The 22,476-nt window shown below is 47.9% G+C and overlaps 1 long non-coding RNA gene across 1 annotated transcript; it reads right to left on the minus strand.

Moving 5' to 3' along the window:
• Window positions 1–351: 351 nt before the first annotated feature.
• Window positions 352–21,026, minus strand: LOC147104494 (uncharacterized). Its single transcript, XR_015072395.1, has 2 exons — window positions 20,555–21,026; window positions 352–840 (listed from the first exon to the last, which is right to left on the minus strand). It is a non-coding gene; the product is annotated as an uncharacterized LOC147104494 (long non-coding RNA).
• Window positions 21,027–22,476: the final 1,450 nt, after the last annotated feature.

Here is a 22,476-nt window from a genome sequence, read left to right on the forward strand (position 1 = left end):
TCGTTCTACTTTCAGGAAGTCGAGAGTTAATTCTGTGGTTGGGCATTCTCAGCGCGGAAAGTCGCGAGCCGGCAGCGCCCGATTGTCCGTCCACTAAAATAGAATGGAAACCCTCTCGTCACCTTGTGTAAGAAGGTCGTAAATGTGATTGTGAAGATTTCCTCTCCAATGTCCTTTAGAACCTCCTTACGATCTCACTACCAATACCGAACAGAGGAGATCTTTACAAACCCATTTGCAGTGTCACTGCTCATAGCAACCAAAGGCACTCTTAACACAAAGAGCTTTGTGTCTGCATGAATGAATGTAGAGCCCCTCCTGGCTTTATTCTTTCCAAAAAGGCTCCTGGTATTGTGTTGTGTAAAGGTTTGTATGTCCTTTCGAACAATGGTTTAATACAGAGTACATTCAGCGTTACAGAATACACAATACTTGCAGATCCATACATTAAATGGTATAGACAATGCTATGTGTTAGGGTGAGAATACTCGGTGACAGGGTCGGGGTCATTCCTGCTCCGGGGGGTTTGTGAGGCTGGAAACCTTCACTGTGCATTGGGTTGAGGTGGGTACCTGGCACTTTAGGGCTTGACTGGGATATTGGGGGTCAGTCAGTTCAGCAGTTTTCCTTGAGGTTGCTCCATTTGCTTGGACTTGAGTGGGGTGGGGGTGGTGGTAGTGTAGGTCGGCAGGAAAGCGGCCCATATATCCGACTGTTTTCCAATTCCACGTGTAGCCTATGTATGACTCGCTCTGCGTGGCAAATATCCCAGCGATGTTCTAGCCTCCTGCCAGTTCATTTTCACATCATCAACTGTTATTCCATTCCTTAGAACTCTGGCTGAGAAAGAGATGAAAATTTCACACATCTTATTGCTTTATTCCTGTGTTCAATACTTGACTCAATTTAACAGATGCCCTGTTTTATTGAAGTTGGGAAACTTTCACCGTCAATTACATTTTGCCACGACTGCATAGCTTGTGGTCTTCACACATTTAAATCCGAACAGAACTCTGCGCATTCAGCAAGTAATCTATGGAAGCAGTGGGAAGTTTTTTTTTAAATTTGTGCTTGGAATGTGGGAGACACATTAGTGAAGTCGTTGGATTTTTATAACAATCCAGCAGCTTTTCATGGCCAATTTTGGGTACCAGCCCTCAAATTACCAGATTTATTGAATTCAATTTCACAATTTACCGTGGGTGGGATTATGAACTCGCAGCCTCTAGGTTTGCTAGTGCAGTGCCATAACCATTAGGCTGCCGCACACGCCTCCAAGCAGTGCCCCTACACATACACTAGGGGGACCCTTAAACCTTGGCTTTCACCAGCCTGTGCCTAACTTTGGAAAGGGGAGTGTGTGTCCTTGCAGGGTTTGAGCTTGCATTACATATCAGGCAAAGAGAATTTAGTTTATGTGGGTTTTTCCAGTGGCTTGGTTTGGAAGGTGCTTTTCCATTTTACAGGAATCTTGATCCTGCTTCAGGAGAGTGACCTCTCCCCCCGCCACATTTCACCCCACATGGTGGGGGATATTGAGGCTTTGGAAAGGCTGCAGAGGAGGACCGTTAGATTAATTCCCTGTTTAAAGCATCTTAGTTACCAAGATAGACTCGAAGAGCTGGGTCTCTACACTTCAGAGAAGTGTAGACTTAAGGGTGATTTGATCGAGATGATGAAGGAAATAGATTGTGTTTGTGTCGGCAATTTGTTTCAACTAATCCCCGATTTTAATCGCTCTATCATTGGCAGCTGAGCCTTCAGCCCTGTCTTCAGCTGCCCAGGCCCTAAACTCTGGAATTCCCTCCCTAAACCACTCCGCCTCTCTTTCCTCCTTTAAGATGCTCCTTAAAACCTACCTCTTTGACCAAGCTTTTGGCAATCTTTGATAGGTACCGAAGTCCAACACCGTCTTCAGTGTGTCAGTGCAGCCTTCGGTCACCTGAGGAAGAGAGTGTTTGAAGACCAGGACCTCAAACCCGGCACTAAGCTCATAGTCTACAGGGCAGCAGTGATACCCGCCCTGCTGTATGCCTCAGAGACATGGACCATGTACAGCAGGCACCTCAAAGCACTGGAGAGGTGCCACCAACGCTGCCGCCGCAAGATCCTGCAACTCCATTGGCAGGATAGGCGCACCAATGTCAGTGTTCTTGCTCAGGCCAACATCCCCAGCATCGAAGCTTTGACCGCGCTCAATCAGCTCCGATGGACGGGTCACATTGTCCACATGCCCGATACGAGACTCCCAAAACAAGCGCTCTACTCGGAGCTCCGGCATGGCAAGAGAGCCCCAGGTGGGCAGAGGAAATGCTTCAAGGACACCCTCAAAGCCTCCTTGAAAAAGTGTAACATCCCCATCGACATCTGGGAATCCCTGGCCCAAGACCGCACAAAGTGGAGGAGAAGCATCCGGGAAGGCGGCGAACATCTCAAGTCTCTTCGCCGGGAGCAAGCGGAAGCCAAGCGCAGGCAGCGCAAGGAGCGCACGTCAACCCAAGCACCCCACCCACCCGCCCCTTCAACCACCGTCTGCCCCACCTGTGACAGAGACTGTAGGTCCTGCATTGGACTCATCAGTCACCTGAGAACTCATTTTTAATGTGGTAGCAAGTCATCCTCGATTCCGAGGGACTGCCTAAGAAGAAGAAGAATCTTTGCTAGGATCTTCTTATATGGCTCAGTGAGAACTTTTGTTTAGTAACACTCCTGTGAAGCACCTTGGGACATTTTTACTACGTTAAAGGTGCTATATAAATGCACATTAGTAAATGGGTTAGGAAGGGGCAGGAGTCATAATCTCAGGTTATCTAAAGGCAGCACTAGGGGCTTGCATGGCCAGTACCAGAGGGGTGGATCTCATGCACCCTGCAGCAAGCTCACTGTAAAGTTGCTGGCCTTGCCAAGAATGGCCGACAGGTACACCAGCCTTTTACCAGGCCTTACCCCGCGTGCATCCAACCAAACAAAAGTAGAATTTCTGGGATTACTGCTAAACAAGACCACGGCCAGTAAATGTTAAACCCCTGTATGGATTGACCTGATCACGAGGTGCAGGTTTAAACTGCTCTGCCCCTATTGTGTTTGCAGAGTGGGAAATCCTGTTTTGCACTAACTGTACATCCTACCTGATGAATCAAACGTCACCCTGAGCTGTCTCTCAGCAACCATCATTCTGCTTGAAAGTGCTGGCAGTCTCAACTTAAGTTGTCCAAAGTGTTCTTTGTGCAAACATGTCCCAATTTACAGCAGTAGCTTCAACTACAGCCTGATTTTCCATGGTCAGTTAAACTCATAAAATACAGTAACTGTGTGCAAAGATTCTGACATTCCTCATTATCCTGCAATTGGAATTCTCGTGCTTTCGAACCATGCCTAGGGGCTTTGTTGATTTAATCTGAAGACAATAGAATCAGAGAATCCTACAGCACAGAATGAGGCCATTCGGCCCACCGTGCCTGTGCCGGTTAGTTGAAAGAGCTAGTCCCACTCCACCACTCTTTCCCCATAGCCCTGCATATGTTTCCTTTTCAAGCATATCTCCAATTTTCTTTTGAAAGTTACTATTGAACCTGCTTCCACCTCCCTTTCAGGCACTGTATTCCAGGTCATAACAACTCGCTGCGTAAAAATTTTTTTTTTTGCCAATTATCTTAAATCTTGAATAAGAAAAAGGCCAGCTGGCTTATCATGTCTGCGACTTCCAGCAGGCTACCTACAATGTGCTGTGTCATTTCAAATAAGTTGAGGAGCATCGCCAGGGGTGCTTCCAACTTATTTAAAGGGGCACTGTCTCCATGAAAAGTGGTTGACAACCTTTTCTTGTGTGTTCACAAACACACAGTCCGATGAAGTAAATCACATCGCAATGCAACATGTGATTGCAACAAGAATGATGCATGATTCTTTTGCTTCATTTCCGGCCCCAATGAGGGAATAAAAAGGTTTGCTGATCACTTGCTGGCTGTTCTGAGCTCGCCGTGTTGCCTCAGCTCAGCCTTGTCCTACTGCTGATCGCACAGGGACTGCGGTCCAGAGCATTAATGTTTAAATCCATTAGAACATCTGTTCCTAAATTAGATACTTTCAGGCAGAGTCAATGAACTTACTTTGTTCACAAACTGCCATGAAAACTGAGTGTCTCCATCTGCTCAACAGGGAAGTGCCATCTGGACTTCTAAAGCATCGCTTTCACTTTCAACAGTCTCGCAGCAAATCCCATAATCAGATCCCCTCTTGTACGATCCAGGCACTGTAGGGATCATTTTCAGTTCATGCGTTCAGCAGAGCCTCCCCCACCAGGCGAGTACGTCATTAATTAAGGCGCGCCTCTCCCCACCCAGGCATTAAAATGAAAACTCATAAAATTAATTTAAGATAATTGACAAAAGAACCAAGGGGGGGCGATGAGGTGAATTTTTTTACGCATCGAGTTGTTATGATCTGAAAGGCTCTGCCTGAAAGGGCGATGGAAGCAGATTCAATAGTAACTTTCAAAGGGGAATTGGATAAATACTTGAAAAGGCAGAAATTTACAGGGCTCTGCCTCAGGGGAAAGAGCAGGGTGAGTGGGACTAATTGGAGAGCTCTTTCAAAGAGCCGGCACAGGCAGAATGAGCCGAATGGCTTTGGTTGCCCTACCTTTCCCCCACGTGGGAATGTACCTCAACTGTACCCGAACCATTTCCTCTTTAAAGGCAGCCCATTGTTCGATTACAGTTTTGCCTGCCAATCTTTGATTCCAATTTAGTCGGGCCAGATCCGTTCTCAACCCACTGAAAGTGGTCCTCCTCCAATTAAGTATTTTTACTCTAGATTGCTCCTTTTCCTTTTCCATAGCTAATCTAAACCTATGATACTATGATCACTGTTCCCTAAATGTTCCCCTACTGACACTTGCCCCACTTGACCCACCTCATTCCCCAGAACCAGATCCAGGAATACCTCCTTCCTCATTGGGCCGGAAATGTACCGATCAAGAAAGTTCTCCTGAACACTCTCTGCCCTTTATCCAGTCTATAGGATAATTGAAGTCCCCCATTATCACTACTCTATAGGTCTTGCACCTCTCTATAATTTCCCTGCAAATTTGCTCCTCTATATCCTTCCCACTAGTTGGTGGCCTATAGAATACACCTAGTAGTGTAATGGCACCTATATTGTTTCTTAACTCTAACCAAATAGATTCTGTCCTTGACCCCCCAGGATATCCTCTCTATCCAGCACTGTAATATTCTCCTTAATCAATATTGCCACCCCACCTCCTTTCTTTCTTCCCTATCTTTCCTGAACACCTTATATCCAGGAATATTTAGTATCCAATCCTGCCCTTTTTTGAGCCAGGTCTCCGTTATCGCCACAACATCATATTCCCATGCGGCTATTTGTGTCTGCAGCTCACCAACTTTATTTACCACGCTTCGTGCGCTTACCCACATGCACTGTAAACCTATCTTAGGCCTTCTTGTATTCTCTCTTTGTCTGACCCCACCTAATACCGTATTATTTCTTACCCTAGTGCTATCTGTCTCTCCCAATCCTTTGTGCACCTTGTTTCTCCTTTCTAATGCTACATCCTGGTGCCCATCCCCCTGCCAAATTAGATTAAACCCTCCACAACAGCACTTGAAACCGCCCCCCCCCCCCCCGCCCACCAACCCCTGCGGGGATATTGGCCCCGGCTCTGTTGAGGTGCAACTTGTCCGACCTGTACAGGTCCCACCTCCCCCAGAACCAGCCCCAATGTCCCAGGAATCTAAAGCCCTCTCTCCTGCACTATCTCTCCAGCCATGCATTCACCTGCTCTATCCTCCTATGTCTATACTCACTAGCTCGTGGTACTGGGAGCAATCCGGAGATTACTATCTTTCAGGTCCTGCTTTTTAATCTCTTTCCTAGCTCCCTAAAATCTGCCTGAAGGACCTCATCCCTCTTTCTACCTATGTCGTTGATACCGATATGGACCATGGCCTCTGGCTGTTCACCCTCCTCCTTCAGAATAACTTCCTGGAATCAATGGCCACAAAAACGGCTGTCTGTTCCCCTAACTATTGAATCTCCTATCACTATTGCTTTCCCAATCTTCCTCTTTCCCCCCTTGTACAGCTGAGCCACCCATGGCTGTATTCCCCAGAGGAACTATCGCCCTCACCTGTTAGAGAGTGAGATACACTCAGGGGACTCCTGCACTACCTGCCTGGCCCTCCTTGTCTGTCTGGCGGTCATGCATTCCCTCTCTACCTGCACACTCTTATGCTGCGGGGTGACCACCTCCTGAAACATGCTATCCACGTAGCTCTCAGCTTCGCAGATGCACCGCAGTGACGCTAGCTGCTGCTCAAGCTCAGAAACACAGAGCTCGAGCCCCTCCAGCTGACGACACTTCCTGAACATGTGGTTGTCCAGGACACGGGAAGCGTTCTGGAGTTCCCACATGGCACGAGGTGTGCATTCCATGGAACTGAGGTGCCCTGCCATGCCTCTACTTAATAGACTATTAACTAACTTAACAGAAGTAAACTCAAGACTTAAAAAAATCAATCACCAACTACTCACCAATTATTTTTTCTTTTCAGCTCCTTCCCTTGTGCTGACATCACTTCCCTCGATCCCTGACACTTGCACTCCCTCCGGGCTCTCGGGCCTACCTTTATCTCTGGCCGCTCCTCTCGCTCTCTCCTCCTTTCCCTCTGCTCTGATTTCCCACTCTCTCCAAATTCCCAACCTTAGCACTCTGTTTAGAAGCACTCTGTTTAGGATTACTCTGTGCAGACCACTCAGTACTGCATTGGAGAATCAGCCATAGAGCCATTAAGTTACCTGCCAATCAATTCAGCAAAATGTACTGGAGCACTGGCTCCCCACAGCAGATGCTTAATAACGTTACGTACCCTGACTGCCACCAAAACCATTGTCCATGCCTTGGTTACCCCCAGACTAATACTTTCATCACTGGCCTCCAAAGATCCAAAGAATGGCCTCCTTCTGTTACGTAAATTTCTCTGATTCTATGATTTTATCAACCCTACATAAGCAGTAGAACTTTACCCAACATAAACTCCAACTTATCCAGAACTCCACGGCCCACACCACTGATCTTTGCCAACTTCCATTGGCTCCCCATCTCTCTATGCATCAATCGCACCATTCCTGCCTTCTAAATCCCTCCACAGCCTCACTCCCCGCTGATCTTTGCCCCATGTCGCTACCACAACCCCCTACGCTTCCAACTGGGGTCTACCAGGCATTTCCCCCTCTATCTGATCAACCATAGATGGCAGAGCCTTACCCCTGTACTCTGGAACTCCCTCCCCTGCCCACTTGGCCTCTCCACATTCAGAAGCTTCCTTCAAAGTAATCTCTTCATCCGCGCCTCCCTAACCTACCTCCTACTGTTGCTCATGTCTAATCCCCGATTGTGAGGCACCTTGGTACATTTTGCTATGCTCAAGGCACTATATAAGCATTGTTGTTGGGCATGTTTTGGAAAGGAGAAGATGGGGAAAATATTGAAAATTTAATGTAAGTGGCCATCAAACTTTCCAAGACCGATGAGTCATCAACAAATGCCACATCCCCTCCTGTCTGGCCATTACAATGGGCTCCTTTGAATTGGTTTCCTGGGCAGATTACACACAAATGTACCTGAGCCACACAGGCCAGCAAGGTCTTACTTTCTGTCTCTGCTCAGTTCCTTGATCTCAGTCGGACCAGCAGTAGGTGCTCTACAGCTGGCCTCAGCACCCATGAGCTAGGAACAGGAAATAAAACATTCAGGCACAGTTTCCACTGCTGATCAGTGTGAGGTGGCCCTGCTTGGAAATCACCTAAAGAAAGAATAAATAAATTGCATTTTATATGGCGCCTTTCATGACCTCAGGACATCCCAAAGCCCTTTGCAACCAATGAAGTACTTTTGAAGTGTAGTCACTGTTGTAATGTGGGCAACGCAGCAGCCACTTTGCGCACAGCAAGCTCCCACAAACAGCAATGTGATAATGACCAGATCATTTGTTTTGGTATTGTTGGTTGAGGGATAAATATTGGCCAGGATGCTGGGGAGAACTTCTCTGCACCTCTTCAAATGTTGGTATATCAGAGGTATGTGGACGTTAAATACAGACTCAATCGAGCTCAGTTGCAGTGCCCTCAATTGTTGAATAGCCAATATACACTATCGAGTCGCACATGTGAATAATGGCCTCTTCTTTGAGGCACCAGAGGGCAAATGACTCCTTTAGATCTGTAGCACAGCCAGAAAGTAAGAACTTGCTTTTGCAGAGCACCCTTCACACCCTCCGGACGTCCCAAACTACTTTACAGCCAATTGAGTACTTTTGAAGTGTAGTCACTGTAAGGTAACCCGGCAGCCAATTTGCACACAGCAAGCTCCCACAAACAGCAAATGAGATAAATGACCAGATAATTTTGGTTTTGGTGAGGTCAGTTGAGGGAGAAATATTGGCCAGGACACCTGGGAGAATTTCTCCACTCCTCTTCAAACAGTGCGATGGGATTTTTTTGCATCCACCTGAGCAGGCAGTTGGGGCATTGGTTTAACGTCTCATCTGAAAGACGGCACCTCCGACAGTGCAGCACTTATCAAGAAATACTGCACTGGAGCGTCAGCCTAGATTTTGGTGCTCGAGTCTCTGGAGTGGGAGCTTGAACCCACGACCTTCTGACTCAGAGGCGAGAGTGCGACCCACCGAGCCACTGGCTGAGGATGTGAGGAGAAAATTGGAAAAAGCCACAGCTGCAGTAAGTGGAAGAAGCAGTATATAAATGGCAGTCAAGAATAATGATGAGGTTGCATTAGGTAATTACCATTGTTCAGTATCTACAGCCAAGAACAATGTAAATACTCCTAATTGTATAGCATGTAACCTTCCCTATTAATTACAAAATTAAGTTGCTTGTTGCACTGAAGGCAAACAATAAAGACTAATTGTTATAATTACCACCAATTCCAGCACCACAATTGCGATTTCCTCTTGTTATTATATATAAATTGCAAAAATTAGCACACTTAAAATGTGATTATATGATAATGAACTGTAGTGTAAAGACCACTGTGCTGACATGTAGTACTCAAGCTCGTTGTCACAACACCGTCATGTGACCTCTCACCGGCTACGCTCTCCGAATTGCTGCACATTAACATGAAATTCAGGGGATTTTTGCTGAGGACAGTTAAAATGGAGCCTTACTGAGGCAGTGTGGGGGCATGGTGGTTCTGTGTACCCTGCCGCCCAGGAAACCGCAGCTCCCAAGCTCCTCGGAGCGTGGGTCATATTTGGGGAGTAGTCCAGGTGGGGGTGGACCGGGTCTCCCGAAAATAGTTATGACTTTCCTCTGGGGTACAGGTTGTGAACGGGAATGGCCGCTGGTTTTGTCTGTCCCTAAAGCTCTGCGCCTCTTTACCTCTCTCCTCCTTTAAGACCCTCCTTAAAACCAACCTCTTTGACCAAGCTTTGGCTCACCCCTCTTAACGCCCCCTTCGTTGGTTCAGCATCCAGTTTTTTGGATTACGCCTCAGAAAAACGTCCCAAGGTGATTCACTCTGTCAAAGTCGCTATATAAATGCAAGTTGTTAATGCCATCGTCCCCAGGAAGCCAGATACCGCAAAAGGCGGCGGCTGAATGGGATTGGCCAATGGAATTCTTGCTGCTCCCACCTCCAGCACTGGTGGTGGGCTGGACAACAGCAATAACAGCAGGGCTCCCGGGAGTATTCCAGGGCTGGGGGCCTGGCCTGGAACACTCCAGAGGAGTAAATTCTGCACCCAGTGAAATTGGCCTTCTTGTAAAGTGGGCCGATCACTACTTGGCACAAACGCTGCCGCCGAACCTACCAGCTTCCCCAGACGGTGGCTGGCCAGTGCCGCATTACACTCCCCAAGCTCTAGCGGGCGCCTAAGGTGCACCGATGGGCATCTACCTGTATTGTGCTAGAAGCTCTAGTGGGGGGAGCAGAGCAGGATCATGGGGTTTCATCCTGCCCCCGCCCCCACCCCCGCCACCACTGTCTCCCCATTTTGTACCCCCGACGAGTTATTGATGCCAGCTGCACCACTAAGGAGAGGTCCTGAATGAAAGCCAGAGACTTCCTCAAGGAGAGAGAGTGAAAATCATTCAATGGCTCACTCAGGATACCCTCACACATCTCTTGGAGGCCAGGTGATAACAGGGAGATTGTCCAGACTTTGCTGCCCATCAAGCTACTGTCATTTCCCTATCCCCGCCGTGCAGTAAGGGAGAGGTAATGGGGAAATACTCTTTTCCCACATGAAGGGAGAGGGCCATGAAAAAGGGGGTCACATCTGACCACAAAGATCATTGCTGTCTCTCAGACAGGGAGTAGATTGTGAAGCAAGAGAGTGTTAGAGAGAAGGAAACATCTAAAAAATGAAAGGGGCAAATAGAAATAGAAAGAAAAGGTGGCGTCTCCAAACATCAATCTTTGATGTACCAAAAATGTAGACATATTGAAGCTTTGGTGCAGCAGTAAATTGAATTTGATTTAATGTATATATAATGCAATTTTTTTAAACAATTGATATATTAAAGTATTTTTTGGCTGCACTGCCTATTATGGATACATCACAAAGCCAGGCATATTTGTTGGCAGGCCGCCCTCTGAGCCATGTTAATTTCTCACTGCAATCCCAGACTGATGGCAGCTAACAGGCTGGAATGTGTGTGTGATTGAAGTTTGCTTTGACATTGCAGGGAACGTAAGAGACAGGAGAGAAATGGTGAAACCAAAACAGCAAGACTAACAGGGGTACCAAAAAGAAAAACCAAAGAAGCTTCGGTAGTGCAGTAGTTATATTACTGGACTACTAACCCAGAGGCCTGGACTAATAACCTAGGGGGGCAAATTCGTTAGCGACCATTCTGGGCCGCTAACATCGCCTGGGCACTAAATTTAGTGCCTGGTGAAAAATGCGCCGGCGACCGCTAATTTCAGTTTTAGCGCCCCAATTGGGAGGTGGAACGTTAATTCAAGCACTCCACTTCCTTTTTAGAGCGCTAACCCCGAATATCGGGACGTTCTGAGGCGCTACGCACTGGGCCACGTAGCGCTGCCGCATGGAAGGGCTCTTCCCCTCATTAAAGGGGAAGGCCCAAGCCCACAACTCTGCGGGGCCCTACCTGGACCACCGGGGAGCGGGGTGCCATGCCAGCAGCCCGGCACTCAAGAGGAGCGCCGTGCTGCCAGACCGCGGCACAGACTCCGTGTTCAAAGGCGCAACGGGCCGCGACAAGTAGGTCGGCCGTTTTCTTTATCCCCGTCCGCCACCTCCCCTTTACTTATCGCCCCGCGAGCCTCCTGCCACTCCGTTCCCGCCCATTGAATCAGTCGCTGTCATCGCCTGGCACAGATTCAGGGGGCATGGGCCAATTTTGCAGGCAGGGCGAAAACAGGGCGCTGCTCACGGTGATGATGGTGTCATCGCCTGTGCAGCGGAGTGGGGCGCTACTGGTTACCGCCGCCGCTAAACCCCTGCAGAATTTAGTGGGAGTTGTTAGCGGTGCCACACCCGGACGAAAAGTCATTTGTGCCCCATTAGCGTCCCCCGGGGGTGCTAATGAGAGGCACAAATGCACCAAATTTCTAGCCCCTAGAGTTTAAATCCCACAATGGCAGTTCGAGAAACTGAATTCAGATTTTAAAAAATCAAAACTGGCATGAGTAATCGGATTGTCATGAAAGCCCAACTGGTTCACTAATATCCCTCAGGGAAGGAAACCTGCCGTCCTTACCCGGTCTGTCCTGTATGTGACTCCAGTCCCACACCAATGCGGTTGACTCTTAACTGCCCTCTGAAGTGGCCGAGCAAGCCACTCAGTTGTATCAAACCGCTACAAAGAATAATTAGACAGAAGAAGCCCCACCACCACTGTCATAAATCTCATCATCGAGAAACTACCTATGAAATAACACTGGACGGCCAGCTGGTGGCGCCGTCCAAGGAGTCTACTCGGGCGTTGGCCCCAGCTTGCCAGGGACATTTTGTAAGACAAGGAACTAGTGGATACAACTAGACCTCCATGTTCTGAAACAAGTTGGTTAAAGCCTTGCTTTATACTCAAACCAAGTGCGTCGTGAGTTTTATTACATCAACCACATTCTCAGAGCAACTGGGGATGAGCAGTTTGCCAGAGATGCCCACATCCCGAGAATGAAAAAGAAAGTACAGAAAGCCATCAAATAAACTGTTGATGTGGCTGAAGAATGAGATAAAATGCTGGCAGGGTGCAAATTCAAAGGTAAGTTCCAACAAGTGAAAGACGAGCAGACAATTTCCACAACTTAGAAAGAGAAGAGTTGAACAGCGAACCATTCTGTCGGAGGGGTTTTGCTCGTGGCTGGTGGGAAAAAGCAAGACAGTTTGCCCAACAGCATGGGTCCACTGGAGACCACCTCGGAGGTGGCAGTCTCTGGCTTCTCAACGTTGAGATGCGGCGGGGTGTATGTGACCTTCCCCGAGGTGAATTCCGTCACACTGGATATGACTGAAGGCTGGTCCAGCCATGTTGCCTAGTTACCGTCCAGAGTCCGTTTCTAATACAGACGTGTTAGGCCTGTTTTACCAACTTATGCCCAACAAAAACTGGGTTCAAATGCTCAGGTGGGAAAACACTCCTGGCACGTGCCGTGCGGCAGGGAAGGAAAAAGCCTCAAATGTGCACCAGCAGATCTGTGAACCCGCAGTGTTTCATGAGGGTGCACTTACTGCCTATGACTTGGATGACACAAGAACTTTTCACGGAGCAGGCCTGGCAACTGCGAGGGACACAGCAAGGCAGAAGGGAGCGTTTACCCGAAGCACAGATACTTGTCCGAAGTTATAGCAACAAAGCTCCCAGATAGAATAAGTCGCAACCAGCCTATGATTCGAGGCACGACAAGAGATGTCATGGCTGTCTACAGCACCACCCAATGAGCAATGTGACTACGTGCACGAAGAGAAGAAAGGCAGCAACGATACCCTGCAGGCCATAGAGATCAGCCACCTTGCACCGTGACTGAACCAACCATCCACAGCTGTTGCAGCAACTGCAGTTTGATGAGCAGCCTCTTCCTGATGCTAATGAGCTCGTGGATGAGCAGGCGAAAGAAGATGTGAGCCCTAAATACGGACAACGGTGACCCTGACACACATCTAAAGGTGGACGACAGCGTCAGTACTGCACCGAGCTCACGGGCGGGATATCATTATCAGTGGTCACCGCAGAACAGGGTGACAGTGAGGGAGGCAGTGATGAGCATGGCTTTCTGCATTCATTCAAGCGAGGTGTTAACAATGGTGAACAACCTGCCCAGATTCTCTCTAACAGTAAGTGACAATGGCAAACGTGTCACAGTTCACAACAGGTCGCACAAGGAATAATTCAAATAGAAAGAGTGACTGCCAGGAGGCAAGCAATTATCTTTGACTTATTTTTGATTGGTGTTTGACCCATTATAATACTGTAAATATGTGGAAATATTCAAGGCTCTTTGATCTGTTACTTCATGATTTAAACTGGTTTGATAAACCAGTAACTCTATACACACTGTGATAAATCTGTTATGATGCAGTAATGTATGTTACAATGTTGTACACACTGTTCATGCTTATTATTTAAGCCAGTTTTCTTATGTTATAGAACGTGTGATGAGGTTTTATTACACAGTACAGCATTGTTGGTTCTCGGTAACATGAATATCAATGTACAGTTCAGCAAAAGCGTTCTGAGGAAAGTCTCCATATTTTGACATTTTGATTATCACAAGGTTTTCTGATAATTGAAAGGAGGTATAATGGCCCTGATCTTACCTTTGGGACGTGTTCCATGTGGGGTGGAAGGTGGGGGGGGTTAGCTGGTGGTGGGGTGGAGTTGGGAACATCAAACCCAGAGTTACGGGTTTCCCGAACGCCCTACACCTTTTCATTTTTTTCTGTAGGTTTGCTGCCTGTCGAGCGGGAAAGCTTGCAGCACAAGGCCTCAGTCGAGCTGAGAGCAGGAGGTCTAGTGCGGGGAGGTGGGAGAGATTGTGAGGGGGGTCCAATCGCGGGGGAGGTGGACAGATGGTGGTTGAAGGGTCCAATCGCGGGAGAGGTGGACAGATGGTGGTCGAAGGGTCCAATCGCGGGGGAGGCGGACAGATGGTGGTCGAAGGGGCCAATCGTGGGGGAGGGGGGTACAGGGGGGCAGACAGATCATGGGGGGGAGTGGGGTGGGCAGTGGTTTACAGGTAAGCTTGTTGGGCCTGGTGGAAATAGTCCTGGTCCTCTTGGCCCACAAGCAGTGCTGTAAAGGCACTTACTTCATGGATCCAGCCCTTCTCACCTCCTTTCACCCGCCAGGTTTCCCGAGGCGAGGGAAGCCCGGCCAACTGTGGTTGAAAGTAGAATCCCTGTTAAAATAAAGGCGCGCGGCCTCATTAAAATATTTAAATGACCAAGCCACATCCTGCAAGCGGATTGGTCACCGCCCCTCATCCTGCCTCCGTTAAAACTGGAAGTGGGCGGGTTCGGTTCCTGTTTCAGATTTTTATCTTTTTAACCTCCCACCCACACCAAATTCACCCATTTATGGGGGTTAAAATTACCCCCAAAGGGAGACGGTAATGCAACAGAACACATGACTTAGAACGTCCAATAGGCCACAACAGTGAAGATTACTAAGGGCCCAGAAGCTAACAGTGTGATAAACCTAGTTACTGGATCCAGGCTCGCCTGATACCAGTCGTGGCTTTATTCATACAGCTCCTTGTCTCTCCTCACAGCACAGGCACCTGGGTTACCAGGACAGGCCAAGGAACAGTTTACAGTGGAGAAGAGAACACTCAGGGGAAGTCTTATTAAAGTCTTCACGATTCTAAGGCGGCCCAGATAAACTGAAACGCAGTAAAGTTTCTTGCTTAACCACAAACTCTGTAACCGGGGCACCGGGCTCAAGCTCAAAAGGGAAGAGGCCCCTCGAGCCTGTTCCGCCATTTAATGAGATCATGGCTGATCATCCAAATTCAGTACCCTGTCCCTGCTTTCTCCCCATATCCCTTGATCCCTTTAGCCTTAAGAAATATATCTAACTCCTTCTTGAATATGTTTAATGAATTGACCTCAACTGCTTTCTGTGGTAGAGAATTCCACAGGTTCACCACTCTCTGGGTGAAGAAATTCCTCCTCATCTCAATCCTAAATGGCTTACCCCTTATCCTTAGACTGTGACCCCTGGTTCTGGACTCCCCCGCCATCGGGAACATCCTTCCTGCATCTAGTCTGCCTAGTCCTGTTAGAATTTTATAAGTTTCAATGAGATCACCTCTCATTCTTCTAAACTCCAGCGGATATAAGCCTAATCGACCCAATCTCTCCTCATACGTCATTCCTGCCACAATGAAGTGTTCTTGAAATGCAGCCACTGTTGTTATGGAGACAAATGCAGAACAGCAAATGAGATGTTCTTTCCCTGCACCACCCCACCCCTGCACCCCCACCACTCCCCACCACCCACTTTTCCCTGGCTCTTTACTTGCTTAAAAGCTGTTCATCTCTGACACCTTCTAATTCTGATGAAAGGTCATCGACCTGAAACGTAACACCATTTCTGTCTCCACAGATGCGGCCTGACTGGCTGGGTGTTTCCAGCATAGAATGACATAGAATATACACCACAGAAACAGGCCATTTGACCCAACCAGTCCATGCCGGTGTTTATGCTCCACTTGAGCCTCCTCCCGTCTTTCCTCATCTAACTCTATCAGCATTACCCTCTATTCCCTTCTCCCTTATATGCTTGTCTAGCTTCCCCTTAAATGTATCCAGACTATTCGCCTCAACCACTCCCCTGTGGTAGTGAGTTCCACATTCTCACCACTCTCTGAGTAAAGAGGTTTCTTCTGAATTCCCGATTTGATTTCTTGTTGAGTATTTTAAATTGATGGCCTCTATGTTTTGTTCTCTTCCGCAAGTGGAAACACACTCTCTCTGTCTGTGCTATCAAAGCCTTTCATCATGCTACAGTAGCATAGTGGTTATGTTGCTGGACTAGTACTCCAGAGGCCTGGAGTAATTATCCTTGAGACGTGAGTTCAAATCCCACCATAGCAGCTGTAGAATTTAAATTCAACTAAATGGAATTAAGCTACCATCAGTAATGGTCCATGAAACTACCACTTTGTTGTAAAAACCCATTTGGGTTAATGTCCTTTAGTGGAAGGAAATTTGCAATGTGGTTGACTTTTAACTGCCCTCTAGCAGTCATCACATTGTGGCGGAGCCACTGAATGACTCTGGGAAACTGTATATAATTCCCTTTAACGATGTTCCAACACCAGCCTAAGCCTGTACCATGGTGTTAGACATTACTTTGTTTTGTATATAGTGTTTGTACGCACGGGGCGTGGCCCCTTTAAGAGCGCGGGAAAACGCGGGCAAACGCGATGACGTCACGTCGCAAACCACGTGACTGCCCAGGCAGTCCTCGTGGAATCTCCATCTTGTTAAGACCTGTTTTCGTGGCTCTCCTGTATCGATCTCATCAAACTGTTTGAACTCGTTTCGTTTTACATTAAAGACCTGTTTGATTGATCTCCTGAGTCGACCTCAGTTATTAGTTAGGAATTCGTCAATTCCTACAACACCATGTTGTGTGGGTGACACTACCACTGTGCTAAATGGGATAGATTCTGAACAGATCTAGCAGCTCAAAACTAGGCATCCACCAGCAGCAACAGAATTGTATTCCACCACAATATGGCTCGGCACATCCCTCACTGAAACGTCAGCCTAGATCGCATCCTCAAGTTCGAGGATGAACTCGTGAACTCATAATCTTCTGATTCAACAGCAACAGGTGCTAGCAACCGAGTCAGGTTGACACTGGGCTTTCCTGTGTCGTAAATCGGCGGGTGTACACAAGAACAAAAGAAAAGTCAAGTATGAGAAAATGCTACTTGGCCCACAGAAGCCCATCTCTTTAATACCTTAATTCTCCCATTAAAGCATCCAGCTACATTTGGAATGTCCCAAATGCAGCCCTTGGGACCTTTGCCACGCAGCTTAGAGGGAATATTGATCCCAAGGCGCTTCACGGGCGCGTTATCAAACAAAATTTCACACCAAGCCACATAAGGACAGGTGACCAAAAGCTTGGTCAAAGAGGCGGAGCATCTCAAAGGAGGAAGGAGAGGTTTAGGGAAGGAATTGTAGAGCTTAGGGCAGCTGAAGGAAGGCACGGCCGCCAATGGTGGAGCGATGAAAATCGGGGATGCGCAAGAGTGCAGTATCGGTTTGAATTTTTGAAAGTTCGAATTCCATATTCCCAATAGTTTGCATATAATCGTAGGCTGCTGATACTAAAAGATCTGGGCATTCTGACTTAGCAACAGCCATGTTCAAACCTCCTGGCCCACAAAACTCAAACAGGACAAACCAGTAACTAAGGAGTAATTGCAAACAATTGACTAGAATTTGGAGCTGCAGTTTGTGAAACCTTGCTTTAAAACATTAAACATTCAATTATTAGAAAGTTAACTGTTAAAAGAGAAACTCTGCACGAGCACTATGTTATTATTATAATATAGAGGGTATCTCATTATATTATTGGAGGAGTCTCTCAGTAACTTATGATATTAAATTGCTTCTTTTTGCGTATATTTATATATCAAAATATGAATTATATCAGCAATAATAGCTGCTTTCCTATTTTCATTAAATTTATATTTTTTTATATTGTATTTGTGTATTTACCAATTGCTTTAAATAGATTTTAGTGCTGTCTTTTTGTACAATATATATGTTTTGTACTGAACTAAATTGAAGGAAAAAAATGCAGTTATTTTTAATGGTACCCTTGGGCTAAATTTTATGCTTCATATATGTCCCGGCATTATTAAAGTCTTCAGCTACAACCAGCATATCTATGTAGGCAAAAGCTTTGCCTCTAGATGAGTATACACAAATGATACAATTGTAGAATGGTTACAGCACTGAAGGAGGCCCTTCGGCCCATTGAGCCCATGCCGACTCTCTGCAAGGGCACTTCAGCTAGTCCCACTCCCCCGCCCTTCCCCTAAGCCCTGCAAATTTTTCTCCTTCAGGTACTTATCCAACTCCCTTTTGAAAGCCATGATTGAGTCTGCCTCCACCACCCTTTCAAGCAGGGCATTCCAGATCCTCACCACTCGCTGCGTAAAAAAGTTTTTCCTCACGTCGCCTTTGGTTCTTCTGCCAATCTGTGTCCTCTGGTTCTCGACCCTTCTACCAATGGGAACAGTTTCCCTCTATCCACTCTGTCTAGACCCCTCATGATTTTGAACACCTCCAACAAATCTCCTCTCAACCTTCTCTGCTCTAAGGAGAACAACCCCAGCTTCCCCAGTCTATCCACGTAACTGAAATCCCTCGTCCCTGGAACCATTCTTGTAAATCTTTTCTGCACCCTTTCTAAGGCCTTCACATCCTTCCTAAAGTGCGGTGCCCAGGATTGGACACAATACTCCAGTTGAGGCCGAAACAGTGTTTTATACAGGTTCATCGTAATTTCCCCGCTTTTGTATTCTATACCTCTATTCATGAAACCCAGGATTCCGTAAGCTTTTTTAACTGCTTTCTCAACCTGCCCTGCCACCTTCAACGAATTGTGCACATATACCCCCAGGTCTCTCTGTTCATGCACCCCCTTTAGGATTGTACCCTTTAGTTTATATTTTCTCTCCTCATTCTTTCTACCAAAATGCATCACTTCGTACTTTTCTGCATTAAATTTCATCTGCCACGTGTCCGCCCATTCCACCAGCCTATCTATGTCCTCTTGAAGTCTATCACTATCCTCCTCACTGTTCACTATACATCCAAGTTTTGTGTCATCTGCAAATTTGAAATTGTACCCTGTACACCCACATCCAAATCATTAATATATATCAAGAAAAGCAGTGGTCCTAGAACCGACTCCTGGGGAACACCGTTGTATACCTTCCTCCAGTCTGTAAAACAACCATTCACCACTACTCTCTGTTTCCTGTCACTTAGCCAATTTCATATCTATGCTGCCACTATCCCATTTATTCCATGGGCTTCAACTTTGCTGGCAAGCCTATTATGTGGCACTTTGTCGAACGCCTTTTGCAAATCCATGTACACCACGTCTGACCCCACTTAATACCTTACTATTTCTTACTCTAGTATTATGTGTCTCTCCCCATCCTTTGTGCCCTTTGTTTCTCCTTTCTAATGCTACATCCTGGTGCCCATCCCCCTGCCAACTTAGTTTAAACCCTCCCCAACAACACTAGCAAACCTACGCACGAGGATATTGGCACTGTCTCTGTTGAGATGCAACCCGTCCAGCCTGTACAGGTCCCACCTCCCCCAGAACCCGCCCCAATGCCCCAGGAATCTGAAGCCCTCCCTCCTGCACCATCTCGTCAGCCACGCATTCATCTGCTCTATCCTCCTATTTCTATACTCACTCACGCGTGGCACCAGGAGTAATCCAGAGCTTACTACCTTTGAGGTCCTGCTTTTTAATCTCTTTCCTAGCTCCCTAAAATCTGCCTGCAGGATCTCATCCCTCTTTCTACCTACATCGTTGGTACCGTTGTAGACCACAACCGCTGGCTGTTCACCCTCCCACCTCAGAATGTTCTGCAGCCGCTCAGTGACATCCTTATCCCTGGCACCAGGGAGGCAACATACTATCCTGGAATTATGTCTGCAGCCGCAGAAATGCCTGTCTGCTCCCCTAACCATCAAATCCCATGCCACTATTGCTTGCCCTATCTTCCTCCTCCCCCCCGCCACCCGTACAGCTGAGCCACCCGTGGTGACGTGGACTTGGTTCTGGCTGCACGCCCCAGAGGAACCATTGCCCTCACCAGTACTCAGAACAGAATACTAGTTGGAGAGCGAGATGCACTCAGGGGACTCCTGCAGTACCTGCCTGGTCCTCCTCTTCTGTCTGGCGGTCACCCATTCCCTTTCTGCCTGCACACTTTTAAGCTGCGGAGTAACCACCTCCTGAAACTTGCTATCCACGTAGCTCTCAGCCTCACGGATGCACCGCAGTGACGCCAGCTGCTGCTCAAGCTCCAAAACCCGGAGCTCGAGCTCCTCCAGCTGACGATACTTCCTGCACATGTGGTTGTCCAGGACACGGGAAGCATCCTGAATATTCCACATGGCACAGGATGCGCATTCCGCAGGACTGAGCTGCCCTGCCATGCCTTTATTTACTTGACTATTAACCAACTTTACAGAAACTTAAGACTAAGATGTATCTAATTCAAGTTATTAATAAAATATATTATTAACAGTTACTAATTTAATGTAGCATTAACAGTTACTAATCTCCAAGCTCCTGCTTTATCCCTAACCACTATTTAACCCCGGCCCCTAACTTGAAGAGCAAAAAAAACGATGTGGCCTTTATCAACCAATGTGGTGTCACTCCTGGATTTATTCCCCTCTCTGCTCCTATTCCCAGGTCCGCTTTCCCCCTTGACTGCTCGCAGTGGGTTCAGGCCGCTCTCCGACCGCGCTCTTTATTTACTTGCCTCTACTCTGGTTCCGGTTAGGTCCGCTTTCCTCCTCTGCTGCTCGCAAGAAGAAGAATTGTAAAATAACAAGTATTAAAAAAACTCAGGAAAAAAAGCATTAAACATTTAAAACATAACTTAAAGGGTAACAGATATGGCAAAGTTGAAAATTATAAAGTAGGTTCAGGCAAAATAAAAAGAGAGATGGTGTGGATCAGAAAGTGGGGAAACCCAGGCTGAAATTACTGAACATTTCCAGGGAGAGCAACCTAGAAATTCAATGCTTAAAACAAATGACCAGTGAGGAATGGAAGAGGAAATGGGGGGGAAAAGAACCGGAATGAAGAAGAAAAACAAGATGGTGTAGGTGTCTTCACACTACTACGAAAATACTGCGGTTGAAACTGACAGTTAAACAAACGTGGTTTAATGTGCTGAAACAGTTAAAACAAAAGAACGCAGGAGAAACTCCAAACAGGTCTGTACACAAGCTGGATCCACGAGGACTGAACTGAAACGCCCTACCCCCCTGACGTCATGACGTCATCACGTTTCCCGCCGTTGGGAACGTCACGTGACCCGCGTGATGACATCATCGCGTCAGATCGCGATTTTATCGATCCTGCGCTGTTTAAACAGCTCACACACTTAAAGGTAACAACTATGATTAAAGACAATTATAAACGTTACTGCAAGAGTCTCTTGATGGCTTTGCCACATACGCCCCCCCAGAATTGTCTTTAATGAGGAACGTCAATCGCAGAGGAGGTCGGACAAGCCTGTTTGACCGACTCCTAAATTCCCGGAGAGGAAAACGCTGAGCAGGTGGCGAACTGGCAGGTAGCACGGTGTGGGTAGGTGCGGCGGTAGCCGGCGGCCGGCCCCGGCGCGGGGGCTGAGCAGGTTCGACTGGCTGTTCGAGGTCCAGGTGCGCAGGCTTGAGGCGATCGACGGAGATGTGCTCCGGCTTGCCCCCGAAGTCGATCACGAAACTCTTCTCCCCGGCCTGTAGAACCTGGAACGGACCCGCATATGGAGGTGCGAGCGAGGTGCGATGGGCGTCTTGGCGTACAAAGACGAATTTGGCCTTTGACAGCTCCACGGGGACGTTGGAGGAAGGCAAACCGTGCTGCGAGGTCAGAACAGGTCTGAAGCACTGAGCTGCGTCCCGGTGGGCATCCCGCTGACCGGCTGCAGACCACGGCCGTGTAGGTGACAGCAGGAATTCGCCCGGAACCCGAAGTGGCTGACCGTAAACCATTTCCGCAGCAGAAGACTGTAAATCCTCCTTCGGCGCTGTGCGCAGTCCCAGCATAACCCACGGCAGTTTATCGACCCATGCCGCATCCAGAAGGCTGGCCCTGAGCGACGCCTTCAATGAACGGTGGAACCGCTCGCACAACCCGTTTGCCTGCGGGTGGTAGGCCGTAGTGCGATGGAGTTTAGTGCCTAATGCGGAGGCCACCGCATTCCATAGTTCCGACGAGAATTGCGGCCCGCGGTCGGACGAAATATCCGCTGGAACACCGAAACGGGCTACCCATGATGAAATGAAGGCTCGAGCGACATCCACAGAGGTGGTAGACGTCAGGGGAACCGCCTCTGGCCACCTCGTGGTGTGGTCCACCATCGTCAGAAGGTGTGTAAAACCACGGGACGGTGGAAGTGGACCCACTAGGTCGACGTGAATGTGGTCGAACTGCTGCTCTGGCACCGCGAAGGTGGCCAGAGGGGCCCTGACGTGCCGTTGCACTTTGGCCCGCTGACAAACCACACAAGTGTTCGCCCAGTCGCGGACGTCTTTGCGTATCCCTCTCCATACGAATTTGGAGACCAGCAGCTTCTGCGACGCACGCACCCTGGGATGCGACAGCCCGTGAATGGCATCGAAAAAGTTTCGGCGCCAGGTCGACGGAACAATCGGACGTGGATCACCCAAG

The sequence above is a fragment of the Somniosus microcephalus genome, chromosome 19, assembly GCF_052327205.1.
Source record: "Somniosus microcephalus isolate GS21.2 chromosome 19, FLI_Smic_1.0, whole genome shotgun sequence".
Classification (NCBI taxonomy): domain Eukaryota; kingdom Metazoa; phylum Chordata; class Chondrichthyes; order Squaliformes; family Somniosidae; genus Somniosus; species Somniosus microcephalus.